The sequence below is a fragment of the Sesamum indicum genome, linkage group LG1 (genome assembly GCF_026168435.1).
Source record: "Sesamum indicum cultivar Baizhima isolate 11 linkage group LG1, ASM2616843v1, whole genome shotgun sequence".
Lineage (NCBI taxonomy): Eukaryota > Viridiplantae > Streptophyta > Magnoliopsida > Lamiales > Pedaliaceae > Sesamum > Sesamum indicum.
In genome coordinates this window covers 13,543,321-13,556,555 of record NC_142657.1, presented here as the reverse complement: position 1 = coordinate 13,556,555, position 13,235 = coordinate 13,543,321, and positions in this window count along the sequence as shown.

Here is a 13,235-nt window from a genome sequence, read left to right as displayed (position 1 = left end):
AAACTCATTATTTATAATTAATATAGTCTGTTTATTTATATTATGTATATGTATATTATTAATATTAAAAAAAAATTAGACTGAACAAATTAGAAACTATACACAGGCACAAAAATTTAATTTATTGTGAATATTTCTTATTATTAATCGTCTTCCCTGTAAAGAGCATGCTATTGCTAAATAAAAACTTGAAAAATTCGTCTTCTATTGATTGGTCACGTGTTAAAGCATTATTATGACATGATTCATGGTGCAATATATATTATTTGATGATACTAAAATTTAGTGTGTGCTTGAGGTTCATTAGATGTAATGATAACGTGTATGTTCCACCGCAACATGATCGACATAAATAGACTTTTTAGGACTACAGCAAGAAATCGAGGAAGAAAGGGAGGGAGTTGAATTCCCAAACACAACAAAAACAAAAATAAGCAAAGACCAATAGATTTTGTTAGGACATGTGCGTAATGTCTGGCAATGCCCGACATGAAGAAGTTGTATGTTAGAAATTTGAACCCGAACGGGGGTTTGTATCACCAAGTACCAGCCCTGATCCACTAGACCAGGCCCAAGGACCTTGTACTTGCATGATCGACACTCGAGAGTGGTCCAAATCATCCATGCATCATTAGGTTTCGATCTTGTTATTATTTTGTGATTACATAGAAAGTACTAAAATCCAAATATGTATGCCTAGATACTTTTTTTAAGGTTAAATTGTATGTACATTGAGAGGCTAAACTTATGTGCGATACTTATAAAAGAAAAAAAGTATGGTTTCGATCGAGCATACATATATATTTGTTGTAATGTTAATTTTATTTTTTGTATATCTATAAGTGGGATGAATATATAATTAATTTGATTGTGTATTTGCTAGCAACATGCATGCATGTACAATAAGATTTCAACATAAATTTGACGCTTGAGATTATTTGGGTACACATAATTAAAGAGTTCATTTAAAAATGGAAGTTGAAGTCAAAGAAATAACACTAACTTATTATTGCAATTAATACATTCCATAAAATTTCAATTGGGATGTCAATAAGGTGGTTGTCCGTTTACGAATGGCCTAGATATAGTGTGGTCCAAGGCGAGAGTTGAATGTATATAAGCTCCAATGTACGTGTTGTGAAAATTTTAGTTTATTATTAAAATAATTTGACCAATCAAGATAAATAATAGATGTAATATATGTAAATAAATATAAAATGGATGGCCTGTAAAAGTCATGTCACTTGACACTGTTTTAACATTATAATAACCTTCCTCTATGCAGATAGTATCGACTCACCACCAACCCAAAATAAAACCCAAGGCCTCAATTATGTACATAGGTAGGTCCTGAGGCACATATAGTGGTGTAGGATGGACGAATTCTCTGGACTTTGCCCATTGTTGCAGATGCAATAAACCTTAACTGTATACTGCTGGCTTTTGCCCTTTCATCAATTATTCTTTGGATAGTTCCTTACTGCATTTTCATGTAAGATCTGGACTCAATGTAAGTCTTATCATTCACTAGCTACCGCTTTCTAGGGATAATTAGTATACAAAATTTTATCTTTAGTCGTCCTAAACCTAAAAGAACCATCATAAACATGTAAGGTTTTTTAATTTGTTTGATGAATTCACTGTTAAAAAAAATCAATTATTTCCTATATTATAAATCACTTTAATTTTAAAATTATTTTTTTTTTCGGCATAAATTTTGTCCGTGGTTAATTAATGTTCACCATTATTTTATCTAAGATAAAAAAAAAATTGTCATATTTTTAATTGTATCTAATATTTTGATCTCATTTGTAAAAATAATGATTAATAATCATTTTATTGCTGTAGATAATTTATATTTACTATAATTTTTAATTTTCAATCGAAATAATTAATTATAACGAAAACCCATATATTTTCTAGTGATTCCATGAATCAGGTAAAAATAAAAATTCAAATATTGGCGTTTAAAATACAAATTAGATGTGAGTGCGTCCATGTGGAATATTAATTAATATAAAACTCAAGTCCAAATTTCTCAAGAGCCAGAGGGAACAAATTCAAATGCAGTGGGCTTCAGGTGGGTGTGAAATAAGTTGGCAGGCAAAAGACATATGTGCGGATTTTCTTAACTCTCATTACCCATTAATTTAGAAATGGGTATTCAGAATCCATGTGAGTTTGCAGCAGAAGGAATCAACTGAGTGTTATTTTTGTAGTACTTTTGATGTACTTAATAGATCAGTTAATTATCTTAAGTTTCGACAGGGAAAGAAAACAAGGGAATGTCAAGTTACAATCCTTCAAATTTTCACTGGAAAAAGGCAATTATTTGAACACATTTTCGCTAATTAGATGACTTTTCTCTTCCTTTTTCTTGAAAAATTAAAGTCCTCTTTTGGCACTACTTTTGCGTATAAAATTTAATTTTGATCTGCTGCAACATGCATACCATATTATCTAGTTATATTACTAGAGCTTCATTTTATATGGAAAAATTGCAATTTACCCCTAGAAAATGAGCAAAAGAACTTGTCTGAAAAATACAATAGTAAATTATCTTTTATGTTTTGAAAAATAAAGTAAACTAACCCCCCTATCTAAACCATTGATAGGGGATAATTTGCTTTATTTTTTTGAAATAGATGGAATAATTTGTTAATTCTTTATTCACAAAGAGTACTTGCTCATTTCAAATAGTATAGAAGATAAATTGCATTTAACCCTTAATTTTATACACTAGGAGGTCCATTCTTCTTGAAAAAGATTGTTTTCATGGTGCTTCTCAAAATAAATGTAAAAAAACAAAGCACATATTTTTTAGCAATTTGCTAATAATTGTCGTAATAAATTCAAAGTTTGATCTCTTCTCTTGTGTGCAGTGAATATGAAGAAGCAAAACAAGAATTAGAGAGATCATGATATGAAGAAGCAAAAAGAAGACGACCCTCGAAAACGTCTTGTTATCATATATTTAATTGCAATATTACTGTTGCTTATAATGTCGAGATATTTATATATATATATATATATAATCATGCATAACACGAGTTCTATACTAGTATAATGCATGCTTCGGGAATGGGTTAATTTATATATGGCGGTGGTTGATCTATTGGATGAAATTTTATCTTCTTTCCAAATTCTCCACATAACACAATTATTTTGTTGATTTGGGTTGGTGTTGATTTTCATGCACTCAGTACAAGAAAAAACACAAGAACAAGTCATTGTAGAGAAATCCTCTCTAATTTTCTGTAACAATTTTTATCATTCAATAATGAAGGTATACAAGGCATAAATATACAATGGACGTAACCGTCCCAACTAACTAATAAAGTTGGATACAGAAAAGAACAAAAAATATAGTTATAGAAAATTTATCTAGTATCCAGAAAATCCACAGACGTGGTATACGTGACCTCACATGCGACCTCAGTAGTAGCGACCTCATGAAGAGGAACAAAGTTCTGAAGATGTGCGGATCATGAGCGATCTCACAATGACTAGTGTGGACCACGACCTCAACGTACGCGACATGATGTTCAACTTCAAGATCACAGGATTGGAGAATCGAATTCTCAATAGCCCCCCACAAGTAGTAGCGACCTCATGAAGTATACTTGGAATAACGTTCTGAAGATATGCGAGATCGTGAACGATCTCGCAATGACTAGTGTGGACCACGACCTCAACGTACACGACCTGATGTTCAACTTCAAGATCACTGGATTGGGGATCGAATTCTCAACAGCCCCCCAACAAGTTGGACGTGGCTCGAACGAGAACATGCCCAACTTGGAAATCATGGTGGCAAAGGTCGAAACGGGCAAGATCTTAGTAAACAGATCAGCGGGCTGTAGTGAGCTTCTGACAAATGAAGGTGAAATAAAACCCTCTTTGTAGGCGTTGTGAACTAAGTGACAATTCAGTTCAATGTGCTTAGTACGTTCATGGAACACAGGGTTGGCCAAGATACGAAGAGCTGCCTTATTATCACAAAAAAGATCGATGGGCACGGGAGCGGTAAGACCAAGGTCAGCTAGAATGTACCTAGGCCATCGTAGTTCACAGACAGTGGCAGCAACACTGCGATACTCTGCCTCAGCAGTGGATCTGGAGACAGTGGCCTGTTTCTTAGTCTTCTAGGATATCAGAGCCGATCCAAGGAAAACACAAAAGCCAGTGAGCGACCTCCTAAGTCTAGGCAAGATGCCCAATCCGCGTCATAATAAGCTTTCAACATCAAGGAGTTATGCGCAGGGAAGAACAATCCTTTAGATGGACACTCCTTTAGGTAGCGAACTACATGAAGGGCAACACGCTAGTGTGAATCACAGGGATTTGTGAGAAATTGATTGAGTTGTTGGACGCATTATGCGATGTCTGGACGAGTAAAACCCAGGTATAATAAGCGACCCACAAGACGCCGATAGGAATCAGGGTTAGAAAGTGGTTTATCAGTGCCAGATCGCAGCTTCAATCCCTGAGGGAAGGGTGTGGAGGTCGATTTGGCATGATCAAGACTTGTGTCACGAATAATATCCAAAACATACTTTGTTTGTGAAACATACAGACCATCGGTACTCCGAGCAATCTCTAGGCCAAGAAAGTAGCAAGCATCACCAATATCCTTGATAGTGAAAAAGATTGTGAAGATAATCCTTTACTTCCTGAATTCCTGATAAGGAGGGCCCAATAAGTAATATGTCATCCACATAAACTAGCAACGTCATCGAGCCAGTGGGAGTGTCCTTGACGAAGAGGCAATGATCATGAGCTGATTGATGAAAACCATAAGCGACCAGGCGAGTCGTGAATTCCACGTTCCATTGGCGAGACGCCTGTTTCAGGCCGTATAAAGATCTCTCCAATTTGCAGACCAGGTGAGGGGCAACAGTGTATCCCTTTGGTGGAGTCATGTAAATGTCTTCGTCCAGATGTCCATGTAAAAATACATTATTGATGTCGAGTTGATGAAAGGGCCATCCGCGAGCTGCGGCCGCAGCAAGAAACAGCCGTACTGTGACAATATTAGCGACAGGAGAAACACTGTTCGTGTAATCAACCCCTGCGACCTGAGTGAATCCTTTTGCGACCAGACGAGCTTTTGTATCTTTCCAATGTGCCATTCGCTCGCAGCTTGGTTTTGTAAACCCATTTGCATCCAATTGCTCGATTTCCTTCAGGTAGTGGAGATAAGGACCAGGTATTATTTTTCTCCAAGGCATCCAACTCTGTTCGCATCGCATCTCTCCATTCCTGATGCTGAACAACTTCTGTGAACGACCTGAGTTCCTGCAAAACAGACAACGAGGCCATAAAAGACATATATGCAGGGCTAGTGGGAAGAAGGGATGAGGTGGACCTACTGTTACATTTGAAGTTGTCAAGCCAGGCGGGTCGCTGAATATTCATGGTGGATCGACGAAGAGGAGGTCCAGGAGGAGAATTAGAAACAGTGAGTGAGGTAGAGACGATAGGAGTAGATGAATGTGTATCTATTGAAGAAGAGGCGGAAGGAAGGGATCGAGGAATGTGAATGTCGAGATCAGTGTGTGAAGGAATGACGGCAGGTTGCTGTCACATGTGGATAGGTTGCTGTCACAGGTTTGGTGGCAGAGTAAGGAAATTGATACTCATAAAACTGTACATCTCTAGAGATAAAGGTGCACTTTTTTTCAAGGTCGTACAATTTATATCCCTTCTAGGTCGTGGCATACCATATCAAGAAACACTTGAGAGCCCTAGACTCGAATTTGTGTTTATGAGGGTTAGTGTTGGTCACATAGCAAAGGCATCCAAAGGTGCAAAAATGAGTGCAGGTAGGGGGGAGATCGTAGAAGAGCTCATAAGGAGTTTTCCATTGAAGTAATTTCGAAGGGGTTCGATTTATGAGGTAGGTCGCTGTAAGGATGGATTCCCCCCAGAATTTTATGGGCAAGGAAGCTTGAAATAAAAGAGTTCGTGCCACATCGAGCAGATGACGGTGTTTGCGCTCTACTCTCCCATTTTGCTGAGGGGTATAAACACAAGAAGTTTGATGAATGATTCCTAGGTCTCTACAAAGGGCAAGACAGTTGTTATTGATGAATTCTGATCCATTTTTAGAATCCAAAACTTTGACAGTTTTATTGAATTGGTTAAGGACAAGGATTAGGAAAGTTTTGAGAGTGGCTGCGACCTGGGATTTTTAATGGAGAAGATAGGTCATAGACTACGACTATGATCATCTAAAATGGTTAAGACATAGTTGCAGTTAGTGAGAGTGGGAGTTTTGTATGGTCCCCAAAGGTCAACATGGACAAGATCGAAAGGAGCATTAGATCGTTTGTCATTGCATGGAAATGGGTCACGTGTTTGTTTAGCCTTGTGGCAAGTATCACAATGCAGATTTATTGATTCATTGTCAAGGCACAATACAGAAATTTGTTTCAGCACATGTAAAGTTGCATGCCCTAATCTATGGTGCCAAGAGGAAGCATTACAAGTGCTAAAAGAAGAAGAGAAAGTGGCATGGAAGGAGGTCACAGGTTGTAAGAGTAGGTCGGCACCATATTGTCTGATGACATAAAGATTCTTGAGTAGGGTTCCCACAACCAGGTTTCTCTTAGTTACTCGGTCCTGCAAGACACAATTGAATTTAGCGAACTGAAAAAAATATGACACATTGCGACACAGTTGAGCGACCGAGAGCAAATTAACCAAAAAGGAAGGGATGTAGAGGATGTTGGTGAGTGTAACTTCATTGTTCAAACAAACCTCACCAATATAAGGTGCGACCTTCTTAGTCCCATCGGGTAGGATTATTGAGTGCATGTGTAGAGATTTAGAGTAGGAGTGGAAAAGGGAAAATTAGCACATATGTGATTAGTGGCCCCTGTGTCTATAATCCAAGAACCCAAGTCAATAAAAGTTTCAAACACATTACCAGCAAAGTCTTCATTAGGGTCGCAGACAAAGTTGGCACAGCCTGTTGTGAGTGGACCTAATGGCATGCCCCTTTTCTGCATGAGTTTGATGAGATCGCTCATGAGTTCAGCGATCTACTTTGTTGAGGTAGAGCTCTCAGCGACCTTCACATCAGTGGTTGTGGCAGCAAAACCTTTGATTGTTGTGGACCCCTTGCCTCTTTTGTTGTCACTAAGTGCCTTGTACCAATCTGGAGTCCCATGAAGCTAGAAGTAGGTCTCTCGAGTATGTCCAGACTTATAGCAATGCGAGCAGGACGCGGCTTGCTTGTCCTGTGGAGATCCCCTGCGAGTCTGGAATCTGGTCGCACCGTCCCATCTCCCATCCTTAGATACGACCTGATATGCCGTGTGGTTCAGCGAACTCCCTATGTTGCTGTGAATGTTCCACTGATTTTCCACTGTGAACAGCATCGAGAAAGCACGTCCAATATTGGGTAAGGGATCCTGCATCAGCAACTCCTTTCGCCATCATAACCCTCATGTACTCCCGTGAGGAACTGCAACAATTGTGTAGCTTCATCCCTCGCTGCAATTGCCTTGTTAATGCCACAGGTACAGCCCCCGCAGGTGCAGCTCAGAGCAGGGGACAAACACTGGAGCTCATTCTAGAGCTTCTTAATCTTGGTCATATATGCCGTCAGCGACATATCCCGTTGGGCAATGGAGGCTATATCCCGTTGAATTTAGTAAACCATTGGGCCATTGTTGCGCCCATATCTTCCTTGGATTTCAAGCCATAGTCCCCGCGAAAAAGAGACATACATAAAACTCTCCACTATTTCTTTGGATATCGAGTTCCATATCCATGAGGTCACAATGAGGTTCACACGTCTCCACTGCTCAAAATTAACTGAGCCCATCACTGGCTTGGGAAAGGTCCCATCAATGAAACCAAGTTTCATCTTCGTTCCGAGCGCGACATACACGGCCCGACTCCACGGTAAGAAATTAATTCTATCCAAAGGTGACGTGGATAGAGCCATACTGGAGTGTTATGAGGGATGTAGATATAGAGCATCCCTCTAAAGTTGTTCGGCAAGAGATCCCTGATTTATATCTGTCATCACAAACCGCCGGCAAATAAAGTATCAGCGGCAAAACAACACTGGAGGTGGTGGGTCCGATGTTGTATCCAGAGTCCTTCACGAAGAAGGCTCTGATACCATGTTGATTTTCATGCACTCAATACAAGAAGAAACACAAGAACAAGCCATTGTAGAGAAATCCTCTCTAATTTTCTGTAACAATTTTCATCATCCAATAACGAAGATATACAAGGCATAAATATACAATGGACGTAACCGCCCCAACTAACTAACAAAGTTGGTTACAGAAAAGAACAAAAAAAAATAGTTACAGAAAATTTATCCAGTATCCGGAGAATCCGCAGAAGTGGCATATGTGACCTCACATGTGATCTCAGTAGTAGCGACCTCATGAAGTATATTGGAACAACATTATGAAGATATGCGAGATCGTGAGCGATCTCGCGATGACTAGTGTGGACCACGACCTCAATGTACGCAACTTGATGTTCAACTTCAAGATCACAGGATTGGGGGATCGAATTCTCAACAGTTGGCCAAGCTTCCATTTCCATATTCAGCTTAACAATAATTATACGCATACGCAGCATAGGGTGCAAACGAGTCGCGAGCTCGAGTTTGATTGACACAAGTCGAGCTTGAGTCACGAACTAGCTCGCAAATGCATTTGCTCCGTTTAATCTCAATTCTCCAATATCGCACTCTGTGAGCTGTAACTTAACCAACTATGATAATCCACATCTACTCTCACCGTCTCGAGAAACAAACATCATTCAATTTCAGCAATACATCATTTGTCATTCCCCAACTATACACAACTTCCTGGGATACAAAAATCCATCCTGGCAACAAAACTTCAATCACGCATTTCATCAAACACCTTGAAAGCAAACTTGCTGAGAAAATTTCTTCTACAAAATTTCAAAAGAATTGACAAAAAAAAAATCACGTATTAATGGTAAAGTCGGAGCGAAGGTGTGCGGTGTGCAGATGGATTCGTGGACGTGAAACTGGAATATGGAGTTCTGCAATTTTTCTTTCCGGTCGCGCGCGAGAGAGAGTTAGAGAGACTAAAGAGTTCTCAAAGTCAATTGACTCAGTTCTCACATTACCTATTTACATCTCCAGACTCATTATACCTTTTTTTTACTATTTTAAAGTTTAATTATAATACATTACTAGATTGATTTATTATTTAATAAATATGGAGATAATTAATATATATTTATATATATTAAATAAAAATAGAGTTAAGATAATTAGAAAATAAATGTATTTTGTTATACTAGATATCAGAACGTACTAAATTATTGATTAAACTTATTTTTAGATAATATAAACAAAATACTGCATTGTATTATCTAAAACTAAAATATGATATATTGACGAACAATTCTAATTCATAAGGAATTTTCAAATACATGCATTTTGTTGTAGTGAATACTGAAATTATATAAAACGATAAAATTCATAAGCACTATATAAAATATTTATTTACAAAAAAAATCACAACTTATTAAATTATTAATTAAGCTTGCTTTTAGATAATATAAACCAAAGTATCATATTTTATTATCATCTACAACTAAAATATGAGATGTGGACTAAATAATTCTAATATATAGTGAATAAATATATTTTATTACAATGGATTGTACTTGGAACGATAAAATTCATATGCATTATATAAAATACTTATTTATAAAAAATAATTATCAAAATATTATAAATTTTTTATTAAGCTTGAATATAGATAATATAAACAAAAATACCATTTTTTAAGGGTAAATTACAATGACCTTCCCTAAGGTTTGGTATAATTACGAATACTCCCTCATTGTTTGAAAAATTACAAATACCCCCTTATGTTTGATGAAATTATGTAATCCTTGGATCGGGCTATAAAATTGTCAACTTTACACTTACTGTATTTTTTTTATTTTTAAAAATTAAAACTTAAAAAAAATAGAACGGGATGGATGAAAAAACTTTAAAAATTATGAAAAAATTATCTACTTAGTCCATAAAAAATAATATTTTTCTAAAATTGAGGGGTATTGATAATTTTTCAAATAATAAGAGGGTATTTGTTATTATGCCAAACCTGAAGGGAGGTTGTTGTAATTTACTCTTTTCTAATATCATCTAAAATTAAAATATGAATATTGACTAACAATTCTTATACATGGTAATTTTTTAAAATCAATGCATCTTGTTGTAGTGGATATTGAAATTATACGATAGAATTCATATGCATTATATTAAATATTTATTTAAAAAATTATCAAAATGTACTAAATTGTTGATTAAGCTTGTTTTTAATATAAACCAAAATACCATATTTTAATATCATTTAAAACTAAAATATGAGATATTAACTAATAACTCTAACTGATGGTGAATTTTTAATATTTATTTACAAAGAAAGTATCAAAACTTATAAAATTATTGCTTAAGCTTATTTTTAAATAATATTAATAAAAGTATCGTATTTTATTAGTATATAAAATTAATAAGAGATATATTGATTAATAATTCTAATATATAATAAATTTTGAATATAAACTTGATATAATATTGAATATACACTTAAATAATATCCATAAAAAAAAATTTAAAAAAAGAGGTGCACCAACTTGCGAACTCAAGAGCAAAAACTCGAGTTCGAGCAGGCTTGGCTCAGACTCAAACCGGCTAGGCTCAACTTGCACCCATATGCACTTATACATACAGGCCATATTTATTAGGTGGTATTGGATAATGGCCCTTTCAATTAAATTGGGATTATGGTTGTGACTAATTAGGATATGATTGATTAGTAGCATATTTACTAATCCATGACAAATAGTTTGATTATCTTTATTATCATAATATAGAAATAGGACTAAAATGGGAAATTACATTTGTACCCAAAGATAAGACAAAAGTATTATGCGAAATATGACTTCAAATTTCTTCACTCCTCCTCCTTTTAAATTAATGATTATATTTGAATGGATACAATATTATAATATCTAAATAAAATAATAAGTATTAATATTATTATTTATATAACTTTTCACTAATTTTAAATAATTTGTTGCATTTTTCTTAGCAATTATCCATCAATTAAAAATATTTTTTCAGCATTTTTTTTTCTTTTTCTTAGCAACTTCCTCAGATTTTTTCTTTTTTTGTTGGCTTTTCCAACTTTATAATCAATTACTGGACTGTTGGGATAAAATATTGTTCAAGCATAATATGGGCTTTTGCATCATATTCCCTAGAACAGATTGTGTTTGAACGACCACCTGTATATGTGTTAATTTGGGCTGGGCAAGAGACCTCAAATATAAAGCCTGTCGAAAACTAGTAGTCTAGTTTCATTGTCACTACATTAATATTGTCATCCAACTACAACATTTGACAATTCAAAGAGCTGCATTAATATATATGTAGCTTCATCATCATTTTGATATTATATATATATATTTTTATATATATACTTGCAGATCCGTGAACAGATAACAAAATTATGATGAAAATTAATATTAATATACATTAATCAATATATTTAAATTATGTAGTTTGATCAATATTAATATATATACGACTTAATTTAGATTAAAATTTAGTAGATCATTAATCATATATTTGTTAATTATGTGATCTAAAATGATATTACAGATAATAATTAAGTAAATGCTTTATAAATTTATTTTACAAAATATATAATTTGCACTCTAATGCTTTATCCTCGCAAGCATTAAATTTTAACATTATAAAATTATTTTACAAAAATACTCAATTATGACATTTTGACATTAAGCTTGAATCGTTTATAATGAATTTGCAAAAATTTTTATCTTTTATTTTTTCAGAGTTGCAAAATAGTTTGGTAAGTTTTTAACATTTCGTAAATTTGGTCTCTTCGGTGCCAAAATTTACAAAAATTATCGAAATAAATCATGTACCCCTCTCTAAGAGTTGCAAAAGAGTTATGTAACTTTTCTATATTTCGCAATTTTAGTTTGCCACACTTTTTTTTTTAATTTTTTGTCCATGTTGGCAATTAAAATGAAATCAATCAGAACGAAAGCCCAAATTTAAATAAACAATGTGAGGTGCTCATGATTTATTTTGGCATATTTTACAAAATCTGGCACCAAAAGGACCAAAATTGCACAAACTCGAAAAGTTACAAAACTCTTTTGCAACTCCTAGAAAGATAGAGGATAAAAATATAAAGTGCTAAAATTACAAGATCAAAAGTATATTTAAGAATATATATATATATATATATATATATGGTTTTCCTTAAAAATAATGAATTAATTAGATCATTGTGAAAATATCATATAAAAATTGATTTATTAATTAGGACGTACCTAGTACTAGAACAAAATTAAATACATAGATCGAAGCTGCTGGTTATATATATCCACTCTGCTAATGGAACTACAAAATGTAACTACATAGAGTGACCTGATTCATCATCATGTTATGATTATTATCTATATACAGAGGAGGTAACTAAAGATGTTTGTCATGTCATCATTATTAATATACATTTAGCTATGTGTTGTTTTCATGAAATAAATGAGGTGATGATCAGCTATACTAAAATGGGTTAATTTGTTTATTGAGCCATAATATGGGGAGTCGCGGTGGGCAGGTCTTGGAGGATTGCTGTCAGTGTTATTAATATTTGAATTGGAGCAGAAAATGATAAAGAGAAAATGCAGGACCAGTTCTGAGTTGAGTTACTTTGTTTTATCATGCACTGATGAAGTGTAAGAAGCAAAAACACATGAGCAGGTAATTCTATTACAAACCCCACTTCCATCCCCAACCCAAAAAGGAAAACATAAAAGGAAATCTGTCAGAATTAATATGTGGATAAGAAGTGCAGAGAGAGAAGTGAAATTACTGTATACGTGTGTGTTTGTGTATATATATATATAATATTATTAAATTATTTAGTTTATGGAGGTAGCTAGACGTGAAGCAAGCATTTGAATTGAATTGGGGCAGTGAGTCAGTTTTGTGCGTGTTCAAATGGGTCAAGTGTTTCTGACCACAACTTCTTCCTTCTTGGGTCTGTGACTGTGCTGCTGGTGCTGGACCATCTGCCAGCCTTGTCAACCTCAAACCCATACTCCCCAAGTCCCCACCCTACCTATTTAATCCACTCCTATTCCATATATAACTGCAATAACATTCATATTACGAATCA